At 38.1% G+C, this 22,144-nt stretch overlaps 1 protein-coding gene across 1 annotated transcript in view; it reads right to left on the bottom strand.

Annotated features, from left to right (window-relative positions):
* Positions 1-15,265, bottom strand: part of samd11 (sterile alpha motif domain containing 11) — an 85,565-nt gene extending 70,300 nt beyond the window's left edge. The window contains exon 1 of the mRNA XM_061057825.1: positions 15,165-15,265. The gene's annotated coding sequence lies outside the window, so the exon portion shown is untranslated. The remainder of the gene's footprint in view (positions 1-15,164) is intronic.
* Positions 15,266-22,144: the final 6,879 nt, after the last annotated feature.

The raw sequence follows: 22,144 nt of genomic DNA on the forward strand, positions 1-22,144 counted from the left end.
CAAAGAGATGGGGCAGTAAAACACGAGATGATAGAGCATGCCGGGTTTTATCACTAAAGTTGTGTGAAATGGGCTGTTATGTTCTATTTAAACTAAACCAATGACTACATTTAAAACCAAAACTTGAAAACAGTTGGAGTTTTTTATTTTCTGAATGGTGCTAATTGTGGTTTCTATCCACGTTCAACTTTTTTTCTGTATTGAGTTTCACTGAGGGGCAGAGATATGCCCTTTAAGTGTTAATTAAAAATATATATATATATCAAACTCCTTATAAACCAGGCAGTTTTGACAGAAATAAGTTAGAAAAAAAGCCAAGAGAAAAGATTCAGAAATACAGAGAGAGAAGACGAAACACAGTGAGGGGGATGTGAACTTGTCCCTCTGACGCTCTTGTTCCACGGTGAGAGTCCCTCAGCCAGTAGCCTCAAACATCTGGTTCCAGTTAGTTCTCAGCGCTTTGACGTGTTTCCTGTGCTGCTGCTTCACGCAGCTACGGCCACGGCGCAGCCCTCCCAACGCCACAACAGCTACTAACTCTCTGGAGATACAGTATAGTAACTCACACATATCTACCTTCAACCATCACATGTCCAGTATATTCAAAAAGGCCAAAGGAGTTTGAGTTTGTATTTCTTAAATGTTTGTATACAATACTGTATTTAAGATCAGAGAAACATATATTTTTATGTATGTATGTACTGTATGTATGTATGTACTGTATGTATGTACTGTATGTATGTATGTACTGTATGTATGTACTGTATGTATGTATGTACTGTATGTATGTATGTACTGTATGTATGTATGTATGTACTGTATGTATGTACTGTATGTACTGTATGTATGTATGTACTGTATGTATGTATGTACTGTATGTATGTACTGTATGTATGTATGTACTGTATGTATGTATGTACTGTATGTATGTATGTATGTACTGTATGTATGTACTGTATGTACTGTATGTATGTATGTACTGTATGTATATATGTATGTATGTACTGTATGTATGTACTGTATGTATGTATGTATGTACTGTATGTATGTACTGTATGTATGTATGTATGTATGTACTGTATGTATGTATGTATGTATGTACTGTATGTATGTACTGTATGTATGTATGTATGTATGTATGTACTGTATGTATGTACTGTATGTATGTATGTATGTATGTACTGTATGTATGTATGTACTGTATGTACTGTATGTATGTATGTACTGTATGTATATATGTATGTATGTACTGTATGTATGTATGTACTGTATGTATGTATGTACTGTATGTATGTATGTATGTACTGTATGTATGTATGTATATATGTATGTATGTACTGTATGTATGTATGTACTGTATGTATATATGTATGTATGTACTGTATGTATGTATGTACTGTATGTATGTATGTATGTATGTATGTATGTACTGTATGTATGTACTGTATGTATGTATGTATGTATGTATGTACTGTATGTACTATATGTATTTATGTATGTACTGTATGTATGTATGTACTGTATGTATGTATGTATGTATATACTGTATGTATGTACTGTATGTATGTATGTATGTATGTACTGTATGTATGTACTGTATGTACTGTACTGTATGTATGTACTGTATGTATGTACTATATGTATTTATGTATGTACTGTATGTATGTATGTATGTATGTATGTACTGTATGTATGTACTATATGTATTTATGTATGTACTGTATGTATGTATGTATGTACTGTATGTATGTATGTATGTATGTATGTATGTATGTATGTACTGTATGTATGTACTATATATATTTATGTATGTACTGTATGTATGTATATATGTACGTTTGTATGTATGTACTGTATGTATGTATGTATGTATGTACTGTATGTACTGTATGTATGTATGTACTGTATGTACTGTATGTATGTATGTATGTATGTATGTATGTACGTATGTATGTATGTACTGTATGTATGTATGTATGTATGCATGCAGAGATACAGTATAGTAACTCACACATATCTACCTTCAACCATCACATGTCCAGTATATTCAAAAAGGCCAAAGGAGTTTGAGTTTGTGTTTCTTAAATGTTTGTATACAATTCTGTATTTAAGGTCAAAGAAACATGTATTTTTATGTATGTATGTACTGTATGTATGTATGTATGTATGTATGTACTGTATGTATGTATGTACTGTATGTATGTACTGTATGTATGTACTGTATGTATGTATGTATGTATGTACTGTATGTATGTACTGTATGTATGTATATACTGTATGTATGTATGTATGTACTGTATGTATGTATATACTGTATGTATGTATGTATGTATGTATGTACTGTATGTACTGTATGTATGTATGTACTGTATATACTGTATGTATGTACGTATGTATGTACTGTATGTATGTATGTATGTATGTATGTACGTATGTATGTACTGTATGTATGTATGTATGTATGTATGTACTGTATGTATGTATATACTGTATGTATGTATGTATGTATGTACTGTATGTACTGTATGTATGTATGTACTGTATGTATGTATGTATGTATGTATGTACTGTATGTATGTACTGTATGTATGTATGTATGTATGTATGTACTGTATGTACTGTATGTATGCATGTATATACTTTATGTATGTATGTATGTACTGTATGTATGTATGTATGTACTGTATGTACTGTATGTATGCATGTATATACTTAATGTATGTATGTATGTACTGTATGTATGTATGCATGTATATACTGTATGTATGTATGCATATATATACTGTATGTATGTATATACTGTATGTATGTATGTATATACTGTATGCATGTATATACTGTATGTATGTACTGTATGTATGTATGTATGTACTGTATGTATGTACGTATGTATGTACTGTATGTATGTATGTATGTATGCATGTATATACTGGATGTATTTATGTACTGTATGTATGTATGTATGTACTGTATGTATGTATATACTGTATGTATGTATGTATGTACTGTATGTACTGTATGTATGTATGTACTGTATGTATGTACTGTATGTACTGTATGTATGCATGTATATACTTTATGTATGTATGTATGTACTGTATGTATGTATGTATGTATGTACTGTATGTATGTACTGTATGTATGTATGTATGTATGTATGTACTGTATGTACTGTATGTATGCATGTATATACTTTATGTATGTATGTATGTACTGTATGTATGTATGTATGTACTGTATGTACTGTATGTATGCATGTATATACTTAATGTATGTATGTATGTACTGTATGTATGTATGCATGTATATACTGTATGTATGTATGCATATATATACTGTATGTATGTATATACTGTATGTATGTATGTATATACTGTATGCATGTATATACTGTATGTATGTACTGTATGTATGTATGTATGTACTGTATGTATGTACGTATGTATGTACTGTATGTATGTATGTATGTATGCATGTATATACTGGATGTATTTATGTACTGTATGTATGTATGTATGTACTGTATGTATGTATATACTGTATGTATGTATGTATGTATGTACTGTATGTACTGTATGTATGTATGTACTGTATGTATGTATGTATGTACTGTATGTATGTACTGTATGTATGTATGTATGTATGTACTGTATGTATGTATGTATGTACTGTATGTACTGTATGTATGCATGTATATACTTTATGTATGTATGTATGTACTGTATGTATGTATGTATGTACTGTATGTACTGTATGCATGCATGTATATACTTTATGTATGTATGTATGTACTGTATGTATGTATGCATGTATATACTGTATGTATGTATGCATATATATACTGTATGTATGTATATACTGTATGTATGTATGTATATACTGTATGCATGTATATACTGTATGTATGTACTGTATGTATGTATGTATGTACTGTATGTATGTATGTATGTATGTATGTATGTACTGTATGTATGGATGTATGTATGTACTGTATGTATGTATATATGTATGTATGTACTGTATGTATGTATGTATGTATGTATGTACTGTATGTATGTATGTATTGTATGTATGTATGTATGTATTGTATGTACTGTATGTACTGTATGTCTATATGTATATATGTATGTATGTACTGTATGTATGTATGTACTGTATGTACTGTATGTATATATGTATGTATGTATGTACTGTATGTACTGTATGTCTATATGTATATATGTATGTATGTATGTACTGTATGTACTGTATGTATGTACTGTATGTACTGTATGTATGTATGTACTGTATGTATATATGTATGTATGTACTGTATGTACTGTATGTATATATGTATATATGTATGTATGTATGTACTGTATGTACTGTATGTATGTATGTACTGTATGTATGTACTGTATGTACTGTATGTATGTATGTACTGTATGTATATATGCATGTATGTATGTATGTACTGTATGTACTGTATGTATGTATGTATGTATGTATGTATGTATGTATGTACTGTAAAGTATACTACTAAAGATTCCCCACAAGAAGAAAAAAATAGCCATTCTGACATTCAAATGAAGCTTTTTGGAGCATTTTGAGATTGGATCATGAGAAATGGGGACCTTGTTATGATATTAAATAGGACAGTGGAATAAGAAGCCGACTCTGTTCTTAACCTTTAGCAGCCTAAAGTAACAACACAGAAATAACCTCAAACAAGTTACTGAAGTTAGAGTAAAGAAGCATCAAACTGAAGCCTGGAGTAACAACTTTGGAAAAATGTACCTATTACACAATATTATATAATACATTTTTAATGTGTTCCTCATTTTGTTGTCACTGCTACTTGAGTAATTGAGTAATATAAATTGTTTTTATGTATTTATTTACATAGGATATATAGGTGGATACCTTGTGAATTCCCAGGGCATATAATAAAGATATTTTGACAAATAGTGTATTCATCCTATTTTGCATTATAAATCGGAATCTGAGAAGTAACTAGCAGACAAATTTAAGATTTTCTATTAATTCAGTGGATTAAGAAGAACAAGAATGCTTTTTTAAAATGTGTACAGAACTTAAGTATACAGATAAAGGATTCAGATAAATGCCTGACATTAAAGACAGCAGTTTGCACGTCAAGGTCTGTCACTAACCCATATTCTGCTTTGCCTTTTTTTTGTCTGATTGACACCAACTAAAAATATTATATTACAATTGTGAAATTGACGGAAATCCGTCGTAGCGACGGAGAACTTTAATCCCTGAGGAAGTTACTCCTAGAAAGTATGTTCTTTTGTTCATTGTCATACCATTACAATTTTAAAAAATGTCCTAAAAATGGAAAACAATACATATTTTATGTTCTTTTTGTACAAAGTAGGTTATGGCTGTAATTTAATGCAGTATCATAGGATTGCATGACATTATTCAGTCCACAACGGGAATCTTTTGGAGTGACATTAGATGTGTATTGCAGTGGGTAGAAAATGTCTGCTGCTGTTTACATTTCATAGCAGAGTTCATCGAGGCCAATTCCTGCCATCTACGTTAATATGACAATACAATACAGAAGCTGAGTGTGATGCAGAGTAATAACACTCTGACGCATGCACTGTATGTTGGCCTGTTATTTTTGGGAACTCACAGCACAGCACAGCAAGTCATGTCACTTACACTGCAGAAGACAAACATTTCAGTGCAACTACCCACTAAATCAACCACAGCACCTTTCAATGAGGTGATTCCCTGTTTGGGGGAGTGGAAAAGGGTGACCCCAGAATGGAGTAATACCATAAAAAAACATACACCCACAGAGCCCTGATCAGGAGGGGAACACAGTCACCTCGTAGGCCACACCGGGGATTACGGCTAGTGAAAGTGAGAATGAGGGGGTGAGAGGAGTGAGAGAAACAAAAGTGCAATGAGGAGGAGGTGAAGAGACAGGAAGGAACTTCTCAAAGGCTTTCCTGCGTTGGAGGGACTCCCTGCACCACGCAGGTTCTTTATAAACACAGTACAAAGTGTGACTGGAAATTTACCAGCTACATATTCACCTACACCAATACAAAGGCCATTCAAGTTAACATCTAAATTTCCATCTGTAATGCCGTAGACAATAACTATCTGCACAAAATAAAACTAAACAATACAAAACAAGGAGTTTTTAGCTTTTTTTTCAACTAATATGACATAATAACACACGAACATTTCTCTGTCCAAACTAAGGGTTGACTTTAAACAAGTTTTTTTTTTCTGACTTGGTAAAGCCCAACCTTAATTGCTCCCAATCGGGGTTGGGCGTCAGCAAACGAGAACAAATTAAAGTTTAAGGAGGCAGTATTGATTTGTGTGGAGGTCAGGGGTAGGTCACCCCTATCAGAGAATCAACAAACAGCCGCCAGCACCCTCCTCGGCTAAGCCAATCACCTCATGACCTGGTCCACCGTTACCATGGTAAATGACCCTGAACCACACAGACTATATACTCAGCTCTTCGATGAGTGAAAGCATCAAAGTGGAGCTCGGCAAAGCTGGTGAAACTAATACAAATCCTCAAGTATGGGCGGGTAATTTTGCTGTTATGTTTGGTTTGAGTTGGTAAAAATCAGTTGCTCTTTGCAAAACCTTTGAGGGTTCTGGGATAATTCATTGAGGTTTATTGAGTTTCAGCGGCATTAAACTGTCATTATCTGATCTCATTGTCTTCATCAAAATTCTACTTTACCAAATAATGAAAAAACTGAGTTACGATGGGTTTTGTGTAAAACATTTCTTGTGTATGGATTGTTATAAAGCATTACAGTAAAGTATCGCCGTTCTCATTCACACACTGTCTGCTCCGGCCCCACCTTCACAGGAAGAACATCCAAGTGTGGACAACCGGAACGCGAGGAATACAAGGGAGTAATCGTGTCTGCATATTATCCTATACGCTCTTTTGTAAAGCGTCTCGAGATAACAGTTGTTATGAATTGGCGCTATACAAATAATGATTGATGTAAAAATTGATTGATTGATAGTAAAAATTGCTTTAAACATCAATTAAACTATTTTATATATGTTCACCTTTTTTCAAGGAAACTCCCCATCAGAAATCCTAACCTTACTTAAATAAGGTATATAGGGTTTTTTTTTATTTTGGAGGACATAATCTCATATTCTTGCCCTCACCCAGTCTTTCCATCTTTCCCTCCCCCTCCTCCCTTCATCCCTCTCTCCCCTTTACACCCCTCCCTCCCTCTGAGGCAGTCAGGCTGTGGTGGTAACCAAGCCTCTGGCAGTGTGTTCCTATCCTGCAGGAGCCCTCAGGTTCCAACCTGTCAATATCCCAGGCAACGTCTTGGCTCTGCTGGGGCTCAGTTAACCTCCTCACCCACTGCAACCGCACGAGGGGGGCTCCTGTCCCACTGCCAGTCCAAAGAAGAGCCCGATCAACCCCCCTGCCCCTTGCCTCTTCTCGCCATCCAGCTCCCAAACCGCACACCACACTCACATCCGTAAAGGGCAGCACCCTGGCAGCAACAATATGCAATATAGCAGCTGATGGCAGTTTTCAGCTCACTGAGGTCTTCGTTGTTTTGGAAGATGGTCCCATTGGAGGTGCACAGAGGGTAAAGAGGGAGATGATATTGGAGAAAAGTCTGAAGGAGAGAAAAGCTCAGTGACTCTGTGAAAGAGGTCTTGTCAGCTCGTCATCTGTATCAATTACAGGGAGAGGAAGGGTGAACCTGAAAACAAATCGATGTAATAACACATTTCTGAAAGGATGTTTTAGTGATTTAAGGTGTGTAATGTGTAAAGTTGTGAGAAAGACAGCGAGTCAAGAGGACGTCGTAGTGTAAGTGAATGTGTTTGTAATATAAACACACATAAAGGTCTGATCCCAAGTTTGGTAACACGCATGTGGCTGCATGTCACCAATCCCCTTGCACTGAAAACACACATACACACATCACACCCACACACACTCACACGTTTCTGACTGCAAGGCACCGCGGCTGTCTGCTGGGAGCTCAGGTTACGGCTGACCGTCGGGACAGACTTTATGGAAGCCTCTCTCCCACACCCACTCTCCCCCTCCGCAGGGCTCCGGCGGAGGTATCGGGTTGCCGGTTCAGCGCCGTGCAGGCTTGGCGCTGGCGGCGGCTTGTGATCTTGGATGCCTGTGTGTGTGCGTTGGGTTTTATCTCCCACTCTTTGAGGGTATCAACACACAGCGCTGCTGTCTCTTCCAGGTATGTAAGTGTAATTTACAGGGTAGACGCTTCACAGTCATGTGCACCTACATGCAAATCTGACCTCCACTAATCCTAAGCAACTAAAATATTCGTACTGCTTTGCACATTGCTAGGTTCATTAAGAGGAGATGAGGAGTTTTAAACTCAAATGAGAGAACACGGTGACAAGCATCATCCCATTTTAAGCTTTCACCATAGAGAAAGGATAAACCTTTTTTATGTTATCGGACTTGGGACCCTTTCTTTAAATATCTTGGAGCAGCTCAATCTCAAAGGATGGAATCAGGACTGACTGATAGGGCATTGAAAAAGATTTATGGATTTATAGTTAGGTGTGTTATTAGAGAACAGAGTGAATCTAGTTGATCAACTATATGTTTGTGCCTGAACTCCCACATTGCATCTGTAGTCTGACTCTCTTGTTATCTCTTGTTATGTGTGATAGCTGATATTGTGTAGTGGTTTAATGTGTCTGTTAGCAATTTTTATTTATTTATGTTTTACAAGAAGTTCAATAAAAAATGTTTGTAAAAAAAAAAAAAGACACTTTTTCTAACTTTCATCCTTACCTATTGTTGATAGATATCAGTCTGAGATATTAAAACCGACTCCAAAAGAGCCAAATTATTTTTTCTGCACTAAAAGATAATCTTTCAGGCCACACTGGTAAATGAGACTCCACTGAAATATTATCAATGAAAACTGTTGATCAAACTGTGTGGTGGTATATGGTAAATGGACCTGAGCTTATTTTCTTTTTTTTTTTTTCTTTTTTTTTTTTGTGCCTTTAATGGAGAGATAGGACAGTGGATAGGGTCAGAAATCAGGGAGAGAGAGTGGGGAATGACATGCGGGAATGGAGCCACAAGCTGGAATCAAACCTGGGCCGCCCGCTTGGAAGACTACAGCCTCCATACATGGGATACACGCACTAACCACTGCGCCACCATGGACCTGAGCTTCGATAGCGCTTTTCTAGTCTTCTGACTACACAAAGCACTAGTACACCGCAGGTCACACCTACCCATTCACACCATTCACACTGATGTCAGAGGTTGCTTTGTAAAGTGTCAGTATCAACTAATCCCATTAATACGCCGTCGAGAAAGCAGTGGGAGCAACTTGGGGAGAGAGACGACGGCGGACTCTAGGCATGGATTTTTAACTGCACCCCAAACACAATTTTCAACTCCATTCGGGAGCAGAACAAAAACCAAACTATAAAAACAGACATGAGAGAGACAAAAGTTTCGTTTGGAAAACATGTTGGTGAACTTATTCTTTAAAAGGGGTACTCCCCATTGTAGTATTGTTATCTTTATGGCCGGTGTCATGCAAGACTAATTATAAAATGGTACACTTCTTACAATGCTTTGTCAGCTTGGCTAAGCTCCTCTAAAGCTAAAAAAGACGTTATACATTTACAGCTACAACAAACTGTAGAGCTCCATTTGACAAGTTCATTGATACAGTATGTCAAATATGTGACATGTCCCATCAAACATATTCCTATGTTTCATAATTAACACGGCTCTAAAGAGCAGACAGTTACCACAAAATCTACTTGGATTTGAATTTCATCATCGGGCTGCAACTAACAATTTGTTTGATAGTCGACTAGTCATTGTTTATTGAAACCGTTAATTGACTAATCAGATAGTGTTTTCAAATTATTTAATTAATCTTATTTAGCTATCAGCTGTTCAATTCAACATTCTTTCAAACTCAAAATATGCCATTTAATATATGAATTAAATCCATATGTTGTATTGGCTTTGATATTAACTAGTGGTGTTAATGTCAGACAGATGATTTAGTTTGTATCCATGGTTACTATAGTAATATGGTAAGAGTGCCACAATTTTAAGTGGTCGGGATGGAGCAAGAAAAAGAGATGTGTGACTGAAAATGTAAATTAGAGAAAAATCACAGCATGGCTGAAATTTTTGACTGATAATTTAATGTAAAACATGATTTTTTTAAAGAGAGATGTTCAACATGCCTTCTCTCCAAATTCTCATACAATACCAACGTGCTTCAATGAAAAGCAACGTCTGCTTTACAGATCTAGAAGGTAGGGCTGTGAGCATTAACGTGTTAATCGAGATGCGATTAAAGCCTGAAATGAATGCTCTAATTGTAATCACGTGCTATTTTGTCTCTGTAGACACCATAGCTAAGCCAAAACACTGACTGTAAGCGTCTCTCTGTAGCCACAGTGATGGGAAGAACCACAGCTCTGCACCTTTGAATGGCTCATTTCACTTTTAAGCCTACCCTGTGCTTTCTGACTATTGTCAAGATTCTAAAGAAAGGACGTTTAACACTTTTAGGGAAACACTCCCAGAGTTTGGAAGTTTTAGGAGGAGATGATGTTGCATCGGCCACAACCTTTTATACAATGTTTTACCTGTCACTTCTCAGCAACTCAGTTCCAGAAAACGATATTTTGTCCGCACACAGTATGAAAAGTGCTTGATGATGGAACCAACAAATTGTCGGCAAATTATTTTGTCATAAAAATGTTGTCAACAATTTCAAAGAAAACGTTGCATCCCTATTCCATGATGCTGAGAGAGCTAAGAGACACCCTCCATCTTTGAAAGCTTGCTGTGGTCCATTTGCGGGAAGGAAAAAGGTACACACACAGGTCAACATGGAAAAGACCCTCTCTATGCAAGGACCTTGTGACTGCTCTGCCGCTGGCTCGCTTGCTAGCCCAGCACGGAACGGCACTCATGAATAATGCAAGGGGACATCTGCCACCCTTGAATTATAGATCTGTGGAGGCCCAGCATATGGTAACGGCCCTGCAAGTGCTAATGGCTGACTCCCTATGACAAAATATGGGTAAGGAACATGTGAATAATATCCAGGGCCCGCAACCTTTTGGTCATGTGACTGTGAGGCGGATTGTAAATGTGATATGTGTTTACATGTTGGCATGTTTTTTTATATCTGGAATGAGGAGTTATTTTTCTTCAACATATTAATGGATGTAGTATTAACAACTCTTTAACTCTAGAAACCTTTGGCCCAACAAGAAATGGCTGATGTTTTTGAGCCTCTTATGTCGGCAGCCTCTTGGTGAAGTGCAGCCTGCTTGAATATTCTATACTATGTGGTGGCAAGTCCGGCTCTTTTAAGAAGCACAGACAGGATGGGGGGGTTGGAGGAGTTGGGGCACATTTTCGTCCAGCCCAGTCGAGCAGGAGGCTCGGTCTTCCGGGGACCAGTTCGATCTCCGCCTTTCTCTCCAGGATTATCCTCTTATCAGCAACGCCAAAGCCAGGCTAAGAAGCACCAGCAATTAGCCTATCTTTAATTAACGAGCACCTCGCTCCAAAACCACCCACGGTCCACGAAGGCTTCCACTTGGAAGGCAGTCAGCGCAGCGTAAAGATGAGCAGACTTAATCTTGTTTTTGTCTGAGTTGAGAGAGAGTGAATGTTCAGGAAAGGGCAAAGTTCAACTTCAAGCAGTTGGGGAGTTGCAGCATACAGAACGTCCCTCATGCATGCACCCTTGCAAACAAGCCTTTGACAACACAGGTTTCAAAGGGAATCCTGCCACCCACCACTGTTCCACTTTGTAGTGCATGTGCGTTTGTGATGTGTCGGTGTGTTCATTTGAGTGTATAATCTAGTGTGTGGACGGTTACAACATTTAATTTATGCTTACATTCACCATCACTCACTTAAATTTCCAGGCTAACTGAAGCTTCCTACTAATCTATGATGGAAACAAAACTGGGGAAGACGAGGGACAAAAACCCCAACATTGGCCACCAGGTTCACAACCCCACACTACACTGCAGTCTTTTTGAAAAGCCTGTAGACTGGACAAAGTTATATACAGATTTATACATGCTTACATAATAATAACAAATTCCAGTCAACTGATGACTGTCAATAAAATATGAGCGGACTGGGTCATCTAAAAGAGAGTGAGATGAGGTCCTGCAGATGAAAAAGAAAAAAATAGACTTAAGGAAAGAGAACACCAACAGTGCCATGCCTGGGCCCTGGCACCACCAGGCGGGAGGGGCGGCAGCCACCCCAGCATGCATACATTAGCGGTGCTTAGGCACACTAATTGCTTCTCACTTAGACAAATCTCCTGCAAATCACGGCTACGCCGCCAGCACTGTCCATGCCCCCCGGGAAGGAGAGACGGCAGGCAGGCGGACGGAGCGAGAGGCAGAGAAGGAGGAGGGGGGGGGGGGGGGGGGGGGGGGGAGATATAGGAGGGATGAGGGGGGTGGCGAGTGGAGCGTGTGTACCAGAGGCGCCTCGGAGCAGGATGGAGGAAGGAGAGATGGAGGAGGAGGAGGACGGCGAGGGGGGCACTCCCATGAGAACGGAGAGACACGAAGGGAGAGAGAGTGAGAAAAAACCCAACACTTCAAGAGTCTCTCTCTCTCTCCTTCTCTCTGCTCATCCATAGTCCAGGCTCTGTGCCCCCCCCCCCCCCCCCTCCCCCCCCACAACCTCTTAAACCCCAACCCTCAGAAGCCCCACCGCTGCTCTGCTCCTCCAACGCTCCATCCCTCCCTCCCCCATCTTCTACCAACTCTCAGATCTCTGCTCTGCCCCCTTGCTTGCCCCTCCTTTCTCTCTTGCACTCCCTCCCTCTCCATTGCTCTACAGAAAAGTGGAGGAAAGATGAAACTCTACAAAGAGGGAAAAAAAATCAATAACACAGATGGATAGCTGGATAACAGGGTCCGGCATGCTTCGGCGGTGAGGCAATCCAGAGGGTGCCCACACAACTTCCACACAGGCGGAGAGACGGGCAAAAACAAGACGCTGGGATGAGGGTGGTAATCAGCCTCAGGAAGCCAACATCAACTGGAACACACAAGTACACACGTGTACACACACACACAAGCGCATACTGCAGTGTATGGTTGCATGTATACAAGGGATAATCCAAAATATAGACAAAAACAAATAAGTTCATATTCACACAAGGCTAACTGGGAAAATACTACAAAAAATACAGTTATTAGGTAACTTGAGGTTAAAGAATATAGCTGCTTGAAACATAGATACAAAAGCAAAAGATCAACACTGTAACATAGTTTACATTGTTCTACTGTTATCGAGGATATTTGGTGGCTGAAGGCAACATTTGTCTTTTTTTGCCAGACTTAAGGTACCACAGGCCCCCAGCAGAAAAAATGTTATTAAATATACTACAAACCACTGCCTGCATGTTGTCATTCATTAGCAGGACAGGAAAGCACATAGACACAGCTAATTCACTTGAGTGAGTTACAGCGTGACGTTTTTACAAGTTTGTGTTTCTGTTATTAGAACCTAAACATTTTAGCCCTAACTGTGTAGTAATCGATGGGTGGACAAGGCCGAGATGCAGTGGGCGGTCTTTGGGCTTTGTTAGTTAGAAGAAGAACTTGTTTAATATGAACATTTGCATATGAGGGAGGTGAGTCCTGGCATTAAAGGTTTAGTGTGTATAAGTTCAGTAAAGATGTTGGAATTTGTTTTCATGACCATAGAAGAATGAGCTTTTTATATCGTCAGCTGTCATCTTGACCATGAAGTCTACCATGAACTACCACTATGTCCAACGACTGATTGCCAATAGACTTGAGCATTGCCTGATACCAAGTATGCTTCCTCTACCAATGTGACTAAACATTAAATTATTATTTTTAATCACCTGTATAATACTCTGTATGGATGTGATTTGCCTGCTATCACTGTTGTATGGTGGGGCTCAGTAAATTGGAGGAATTTCAAACTGAACCTAAGCTGAGGATATTAAAGCAAGCTTAGCTAATGCAGCAGTGCCACTTGTGGCCCCTTCTCTCACTTTCTGTGTCCAGGAAGTGCCTGCTTTAACAGAAAACTGTTCATTTGTATCCTCCTTTAATTATCTTTACTTTGAATTTAAAAAGTCATCACTGGCGTTTTTACTTTTTTGACTCAAGATTGACTCTGTGCTACAAACTAAATGGTATTATTTGCTGCTGTCACATTATTACTTACTTTAAATCAAGTTCTTGTTTTAAGCTTTGAAAAGGTAGTTGCCAGAAGCAGTCATAATGATAAACGGTTAATGAACTTTATTTATTTAGAGCCTTTCTAGTCATTTTAGCACACCAAGAACTTTTACACTACATGTCACAGATGAACCCATTCAAAAACACTTTCATACACAAATTGCAAAAGATGCTCTGAATAGGGCCCATCAGTATTAACTGATCCCAATCATACACATTCACATGTCGCTTCTTATGCCACTTTGTTGCAATTTGGGCTTTTCTGTCATGCCCAAGGACATTTCAACATGTGGACATCAGCAGAGCGGGGGTAAAAAGTTACTGTATCAAATTGTTTTATTGACTGGTGCACTTTCAAATACTGAAGGATGCTAGCTTTAAGGTATTGGTTGTGAATGTAGCGACTAGGATTTCAATAAGATATTCTAATGAGAGGTTAACACACACAATCAACATCTTGTGAATCAGACTAGCTTCATTTCAACCCCTCTGCTGATATTGGTTGTTATACCGTTATGCTGATTAAAGGGATGGTGGCCTAGTTTTCGGCCTCCGTTGAATTTTTACCATATGATTGACATGGTTGTCTTTGTTTGAGACTTTTTTAAAGCAATCAAATCAAATGTAACTGATAATAGTCTTAAAAAACACAAGTTGGCTTTGATACATTGCTTATATTGCCCTTAACAATAAAGTAAAGAGTTGTGAAGCAATCTATGACAGACTTTCAGTAGTAGTAAAATAACATGATAATAAGAAGACAATATATGAAAAGAGAAAATTCTGATATATAGTCAATTTTAAAGTGAGATGCTATCTGATAAGAAGTCTGTGATCAAAATTGAGCTTTTAAATTCAGATTAAGGAAGCATATTGAAGCTTGTTATGAATCGTTACTGTACCTTATGAGAGCCATCTGAACTCTGCCAGTTTTTGGTTGAGGATTCTGGTCTAGCTTGACGTAGATCAGCTTATCCTTCCTCCCACTGGAGATAGCGCTGTTTGAGATTGAAGCTTACAGAAACTGTAGGAGGGGTGAAAGGGCACACACTTAATTATAATGAATGTAAATAAGGAACCCCCATCCTTCATACACTCATCACACATAAACACATAAACACACAGACACACACACACACACACACACACACACACACACACACACACACACACACACACACACACACACACACACACACACCTACAGTCCACTCTTTGTAGAAATTACTATAATCCTCTCTCAGGCAATGACCAAGTGACTATAATGCAGCCATCCTTAAATACAAGCTTGTTTCAGACATGTGGAACTTGTTTCATTAACACTCTGTAGTGATATGGTCTCAGGTAAAATTGAATCCCATCAGTTCAAATCATGTTGACTTCGATATAGATATAGGAGATCTGCTCATTGGTCAGAGTTCAGTAAAGTATAAAAAGGTGAAAAATGAATTAATCTTATTATTATACCACCAGTATAAATCTAGAAGTACATTGAAAAAGGAGATGATTTTGAACTTACAAATTAGAAACCTTTAAGGGAATCAGTCGTCCATTTTATTTAAATCTGAAACCCCTAATCAAGCTTTTCATGAGCGGTAAAACTATTATTCAACAGCACAACCTGCTGTAAACTTTAATCCCAGTTTAAGTGTTTCCTGGTTATGATCTTTATCGTAACAAGCGCTAACATATTACAACATATATGTGGTTACAGCGCCATCTTGTGAGGAGAGACAGTCATCTCATTTCACACCTGACACTCAAATAATATGAATTTGCCAATTAAATCAGACAAGAATGAATAACTGCCAAAAAGATAATAAGAATGATATTATGTACAATATAAGCTCAATCACTTGAGTCTACTGAAATATAGAAATAAGAGAATAACAGATTATGATGATATAAGTAATAGAAATGTAAAAATCCTTTAGAGGTGTTTTTGTATAATATGTGGGAATTGGAACAAAGGTAAGAGGTGAATACTTTTTGTTTAAGTCTAAAGCTGAAGACACTCATTTGAGGAATCCTCACTGAAAATATCTTTCCAAATTCAAATGGACATTTAACAGATTTTTTCATCTTCATTGGAATGATTTTGATGGACTGCTTTTTATAAAGATGAGGACTTTATGAACATATAATATACGTACATTTTCACTTAAGTATAAAGAAGGGGGAAATTAGACTTTACCAAAATACAAATATACCACGAACCTAAAAGCAAAGAGAGCTGTGACAAAAATTCCCTTTTTAATTAAGTTTAGCTTTAAACAAAAATAGTGATTTGTTTTATTTTCCTCTATAAATAAACTAGATAAAATGACAAGCAGCAGAAGTGTATCAGATGCAGTAAATAATCTCTACCCTCTGATGGCCTTGTTCAGAAGGACAAGAATCACATTTGGGCAATGTGTGTGGATATGTGTGGGAATGTCTCTCTGTTTTCCATTTTAGTATTAAACACATGAAAGGTTTTTGAATTGAAAAATTGAAATCAATAAGCCTTTACCTTTCTCTACTACAATTGGCAAACTACAGCTGCAGAATAAATTGCAATTGTATCCTTATTGCAATATTGGCATTCACAAAACACACACTGCAATAGTCTGAATGTATTCCAATAAATTAGAAAAAAATACTTAATGTAAACAAGCAATGCATCTTACCTTCTATGGAGACACACACCATTTTGATGTAGCCACCTGAAGCTTAATCTAGCTATCAACTAGCCTTTTAGTGATTGATTTCACTTTCATGGTGAAAAAATGATTTTTATGTTGTTTTTGTTATTCAAGGCACATCGTTTATTTTCTCATATCGTGCTGGCCTAATCATGGACTGTAAATAATAGGGCCTAATGCATACTGTAGTAGACTAGCAGGACCTCAGCAGGATAACTGTGATGGACATTTGATAAAATGTCATAACATAACATAAAATAATGTAATGTTTATTTTCTTAGTAACAGTGCTAAAGCAATGCTTAGGTCTAGTGATTTGAATCAGCCAGTGACGGTGGACATAAGTAAAGAAAATTGTTAAATATTTATATGTTTAACGAGGGAAAAAATGCCTGTATTTTATTTGTCTGTTATTCTTTTGTTTATTGGTGCCACTTACAGAAAGTCGCACGTATGGACTGTAAATATTGCATTTATTATTATTATATTATTATATTATAAAAGGAGCCTGCGTTCAATTAAGATAACCTTGACGTTAGCTAAAACAACGGAGGTAGTTTATTTACTACTAAACTTTGTGCGCTGGCCTGGGTAACCACTTGCTACTGTTCCTCTGTGTTTGGATATTTCACAAACAAAAAGATAAACCCACTGTGACTGCGCTGTGGTTTATGTCAACTTACTCATCCCTACCCACGACCCCTTCATTTGTGCGTCCTCGCGGAGGGTCCGCCATATTAAGTCCGTCCCAAACCAATTAGCGGGGAGTGGTAGTGGGTTGTAAAACCCTCCACCAGCGAGTGTGCAACACTGAGTGGAAGAGATAGTGAGGGGGCTCTGGCGCACTCTGCTGGACGATTACCATCTGCAACAGGCAAAAAATAACATCGGAAACCACTAAGCCTACATTTGAGGTCAAATTCTGCTTGTATGATGAAGTACAGATTAAGATTGCATTTTTTTTTTTTGCTGTATATAAATATGAAAGGGAAACCCCTTTCATGAGACCTTACTGAGTTTTAAGATAAGATGACACTTTATTGTCTGTTTGAAAGGAAATCTGTCCTGCATCACAAGCTCATAAATCCCCAAATCACACTCATACTCATACTGCATCACATCCTGCAATTAAACTCTGTAATACAACTTTGAAGCCCATTGTCAAATTTTTCAAATAAGTAAAAAAAAAGTTGGTGTAAGGCTCAATTGGGTATAAAGCAAAATCAGTCATTTTATAAATAAAGATAAAGAGGCATGTAAATAAACAGTGCTTTGTCTGACAGCAGGGTTACTCTCTTCATATCTACCTCTTCTTCAAAGTCGATCACCTCAATGAACATCTATTTATTTATCACTGACTGATATGCCCCAAGATCTTTAAATAGATGATTTAAGACACAATGTCTCCAGCTGTTCTTTTTGCAAAATGTATGATGTCCTGAAAGCAGTCATTTAAAGAAGGGATTCCAAAATAGGGACTTTAAATTCAAAAATGCAGTTCAAAATAAATAGTTGAGATATCACTTATTTCTTTTAAAAATTAATTTTTGGGCTTTTTGTGCCTTAAATGGAGAGATAGGACAGTGGATAGAGTTGGAAATCAGGGAGAGAGAGTGGGGAATGACATGCGGGAAAGGAGCAACAGGCTGGATTCAAACCTGGGCCGCCCGCGTTGAAGACTATAGCCTCCACTGGCGCACACACTAACCACTGGGCCACCAGCGCTCCAAGAGGTATCACTTATTAAGTTAAAAAAAATATTTTTCTAAATTTAATTTAGTGACTCACTGTTTGATTTTCTGAAACATATCCATCCCCAAAGACTCCGGTTGTCAGTTCCTCTGGTCCTTTTGAAAGACATTTTTTGTTTTTTTAGATTGGAAAACTTAATTTATCGATAGTTGTTTATTTGTGTCTATATGATCTTTGGAATTCTAACTCTAAAATAATTTAGGAATAATATGCTGTTTTTAAAAAAGCAATGTCCTGTTTTGTGATGTGTTTTTTTTTTTGCCTATATGCTTGTTAACAAATCCAATGAAAGCACCAAAACCAACAATGTGTTACTAACAAATATTTCTCTATGGTCAGAACTTGATAAAGTGTATCTTATTTTACACACTAGAGCACTATTGTTGACCTCTTTCTTTTCAGCGGCACCTCTTGTTGATACACGATGAACATTTTAGTGAAGGAGAAACTAAGGCATTGGTCAAAAAATAAATGATGAAGGAGTGGCAGGACAGGTGGGACAGGAGGAAATGTTATGTGAGACAAAACTAGTCTGACGTATGAGCATACAGGGTTACATTTTTGATAGGCAAAAGTCAATCAGAAGAATGTTTGGCAATGTAAAACCACAGAGAGTGTAGAACACATACTGTTACATTGTATAAAACATGGAAGAGAGGATAAGGCTGAATCAAAAGCTAAATGAGGCAGGAAGAAAATGTAACCCTGAGGCTGTACTGGGTACAACAGGAGAAGGGATAAAGGAAACACAGAACACTGCTGTAGAATATTTGAATGGTAAACGCTTTCATTTTTTTTCATTTAGTCTTATATAGCTTGTGATACATACTCTGGTAAAGAAGGTGGCGGTTTGCACCTTTTTAAGTCATGGTTGCAACCCGCCATAAAACCAAAAGAAGAAGAAGTTACTCAAGTAGGCCTAAGTGAGGCACACACTCATGCACGCACCGCCAGTTTGTGTGTGTGTGTGTGTGTGTGTGTGTGTGTGTGCGTGTGCGTGCACGTGTGTGTGGGATGGTGAGGGGGCGAGAGGCTCACAGACAAACAGAGTGTGACGGGTTCGCTCAGCCAAGTCTGGACAGAAGGTCATTCTTATAGCAGATCTGGAGACAAGGTCAGCCATGATGAGACTGACAAGCAACACTGGCCGAGATTACACATGATAAGCCTTTGTTCATCCTGCGGCCTCTTGCTCGGGCTCATTTTCTCTTCCTCTCCCTTCACAGGCTGCCTTCATATCGCTCTCAAACAATGCCAAGTGTCTATTGTTTCATTTTGTTCCACTGAGAGGCTTAGTTTAAATATGCAGCCCCCTGCAAAGAAACTAATGCTACAACTTTTATTTTTACTTTAAAGAGGTCAAGCAGACAATGCAAGAGACAGCTTTTATACCTCCTTTATTCAAACACATCTACATACAAACACAAACACAACACAGGCAGCTTTTTGATTTCTAGAGCTTTTTAACTCTACGCTTCTGAGCACAGACAGTTAGCAAAGCTGCGACACTCGACTCCCACACAGTTACTGAGCTGTTTCTGTCTGCAGTGAGTGGGAGAACATGGCACCGCAGAGTGTTTGCTAACAGTCAGGGAAACTGAGCAAAACACATACACACACACACACACACACACACACACCGTGCACAAACACAACATTAAATACTGTTTACACACTGCCTGTTGAAGCTCATATATGCACAGAGCAACTGTGCAAACGGCAATAAAACTTACATCAGCCTGTGTGTGTCCATAACAGCTGGTAATTGTAAGGAGAAACTAGGCTGCGTGGGCCGGGTTTATGCACAAAACGGATGCGTGCAATCTGTCACTTTCTGTAGGCTACAGGAAATATTGTGTACGATCTTTATTTGAGAGAAATAAGGAGAGGGGACCTTTACTTCTCTTTCTTCTTTTCAAAAGGCACAATTAGATAATTAGTTGTAATCTTATAATGTTTTTATATTTGCAGGCAGGAGTAGAGCACTTTGCCAAATCAAATCAAATCAAAGTACTCCAGACAAATTTTGTCATTGTTCATTTGAATGAAAAAAAAGTTTCCTTTTCATTTATAAGAAACATTAAAGTCCAACATGATGTCTTTATTGATTTGATGCACAGCCAGGACAAAGCTGTTTCTGTTTACATGTTGCATTAAAAGTTTTCCACAGATCTATTTATGTCTATTTACATTACGTCCACTAGAGGACTCTCTGCTCCACTCTCTATCCAAACAGCATCAAGAAGCACACTGGAAGCAGACATGTTGGAGGATTACAGCTCCCCCTGAAGAGGGTGGCTTTGTCAATGGACTTTAAAGAACCTGTGAAACACCATCCTCTGCTATCACTTCATGAATTAACAGCTTTTACTGCACAACCTCCCACAGTACAGAGGAAGTAACTGCTGCTTTGCAAACATATGCTAAAATATCAAGAAGACTTTTTATTCTCTTGTGAAAATGTTCTAAAAAAAGATAATAGCACACAAAACCACTTTGCTTTAACAGAAAGTCAATCAAATAAACTGAATGAACACAAGCTGTAAAAGAAGTTTAATGGTCGACTGCAGCCCCTGTGGCAGCTCTGCGTTCATCTTAGGCGTGTGGTGTGCTTGCTGCTCTTTGTTCTAACCAGAGCATATGCCACAAGCCCTCACTGCTTTTCCTCAACAGCTGCTAAACCCATTAAATCTGCAGCCAGCCACCGGAGTGGATGGGCTTACAGGGAAGGAGGAGGGCTCCACTAAACCATGCACTGTTCCACCACAACCCAGAGGGCTGCACCAGAGAGATGTTCAACATGAACATGAATATATAATCGGGATGAGCGGTGTGCATCTTGCTTGGTACGACTGCTCCGACTGTACAATAGTCAATGGTTTTTTTCAAGTTCAATCTAACCATTATTATGAGATAATGTTTGTCATATATTTGGATCACATTTTTAGGGTGATTATCTGGTCAGTGTGGGGATAAAGTCCAAGTAAAATGCAACCAGACTTTTCCACAAGGAGGCTATAAAGGCAAATTTATGGGTAAGAGTGGTGATTACCCAGCATCCATCGTGCATTGTTTAGTGATCCAACACTCTGCCTGTTTGCTCTGTAGTGCTGTGCCTCAGGCTCTTCAGTGCTATGACTCCCAAAGCTTCTATTTGCTGTGCTGCAGGATATCACAACACTATTCATTTCAAGGCTTCACATCATCTCATTAAACTGACCAGTCCCTCTGCACAGCATTAAAGCAGAGCTATTTAAAGAGCCTTTTAAAAAAAGAAATACAGTATATGCCACTTTTATGTTGCGTCTGCTCATTGCGAGGCTCAGTGATTTGCTTGGATCTACTTCACACCTCCATCTCGAGGGGGGCTCCAGTTTGTCCATAACCCCACTGCTCTCAGTTGGTGAAAAGCTCCACAGCCGAGGGATTAGCCACAGCTTCTGATTA

The sequence above is a fragment of the Labrus mixtus genome, chromosome 15 (genome assembly GCF_963584025.1).
Source record: "Labrus mixtus chromosome 15, fLabMix1.1, whole genome shotgun sequence".
In the NCBI taxonomy this organism is placed as follows: domain Eukaryota; kingdom Metazoa; phylum Chordata; class Actinopteri; order Labriformes; family Labridae; genus Labrus; species Labrus mixtus.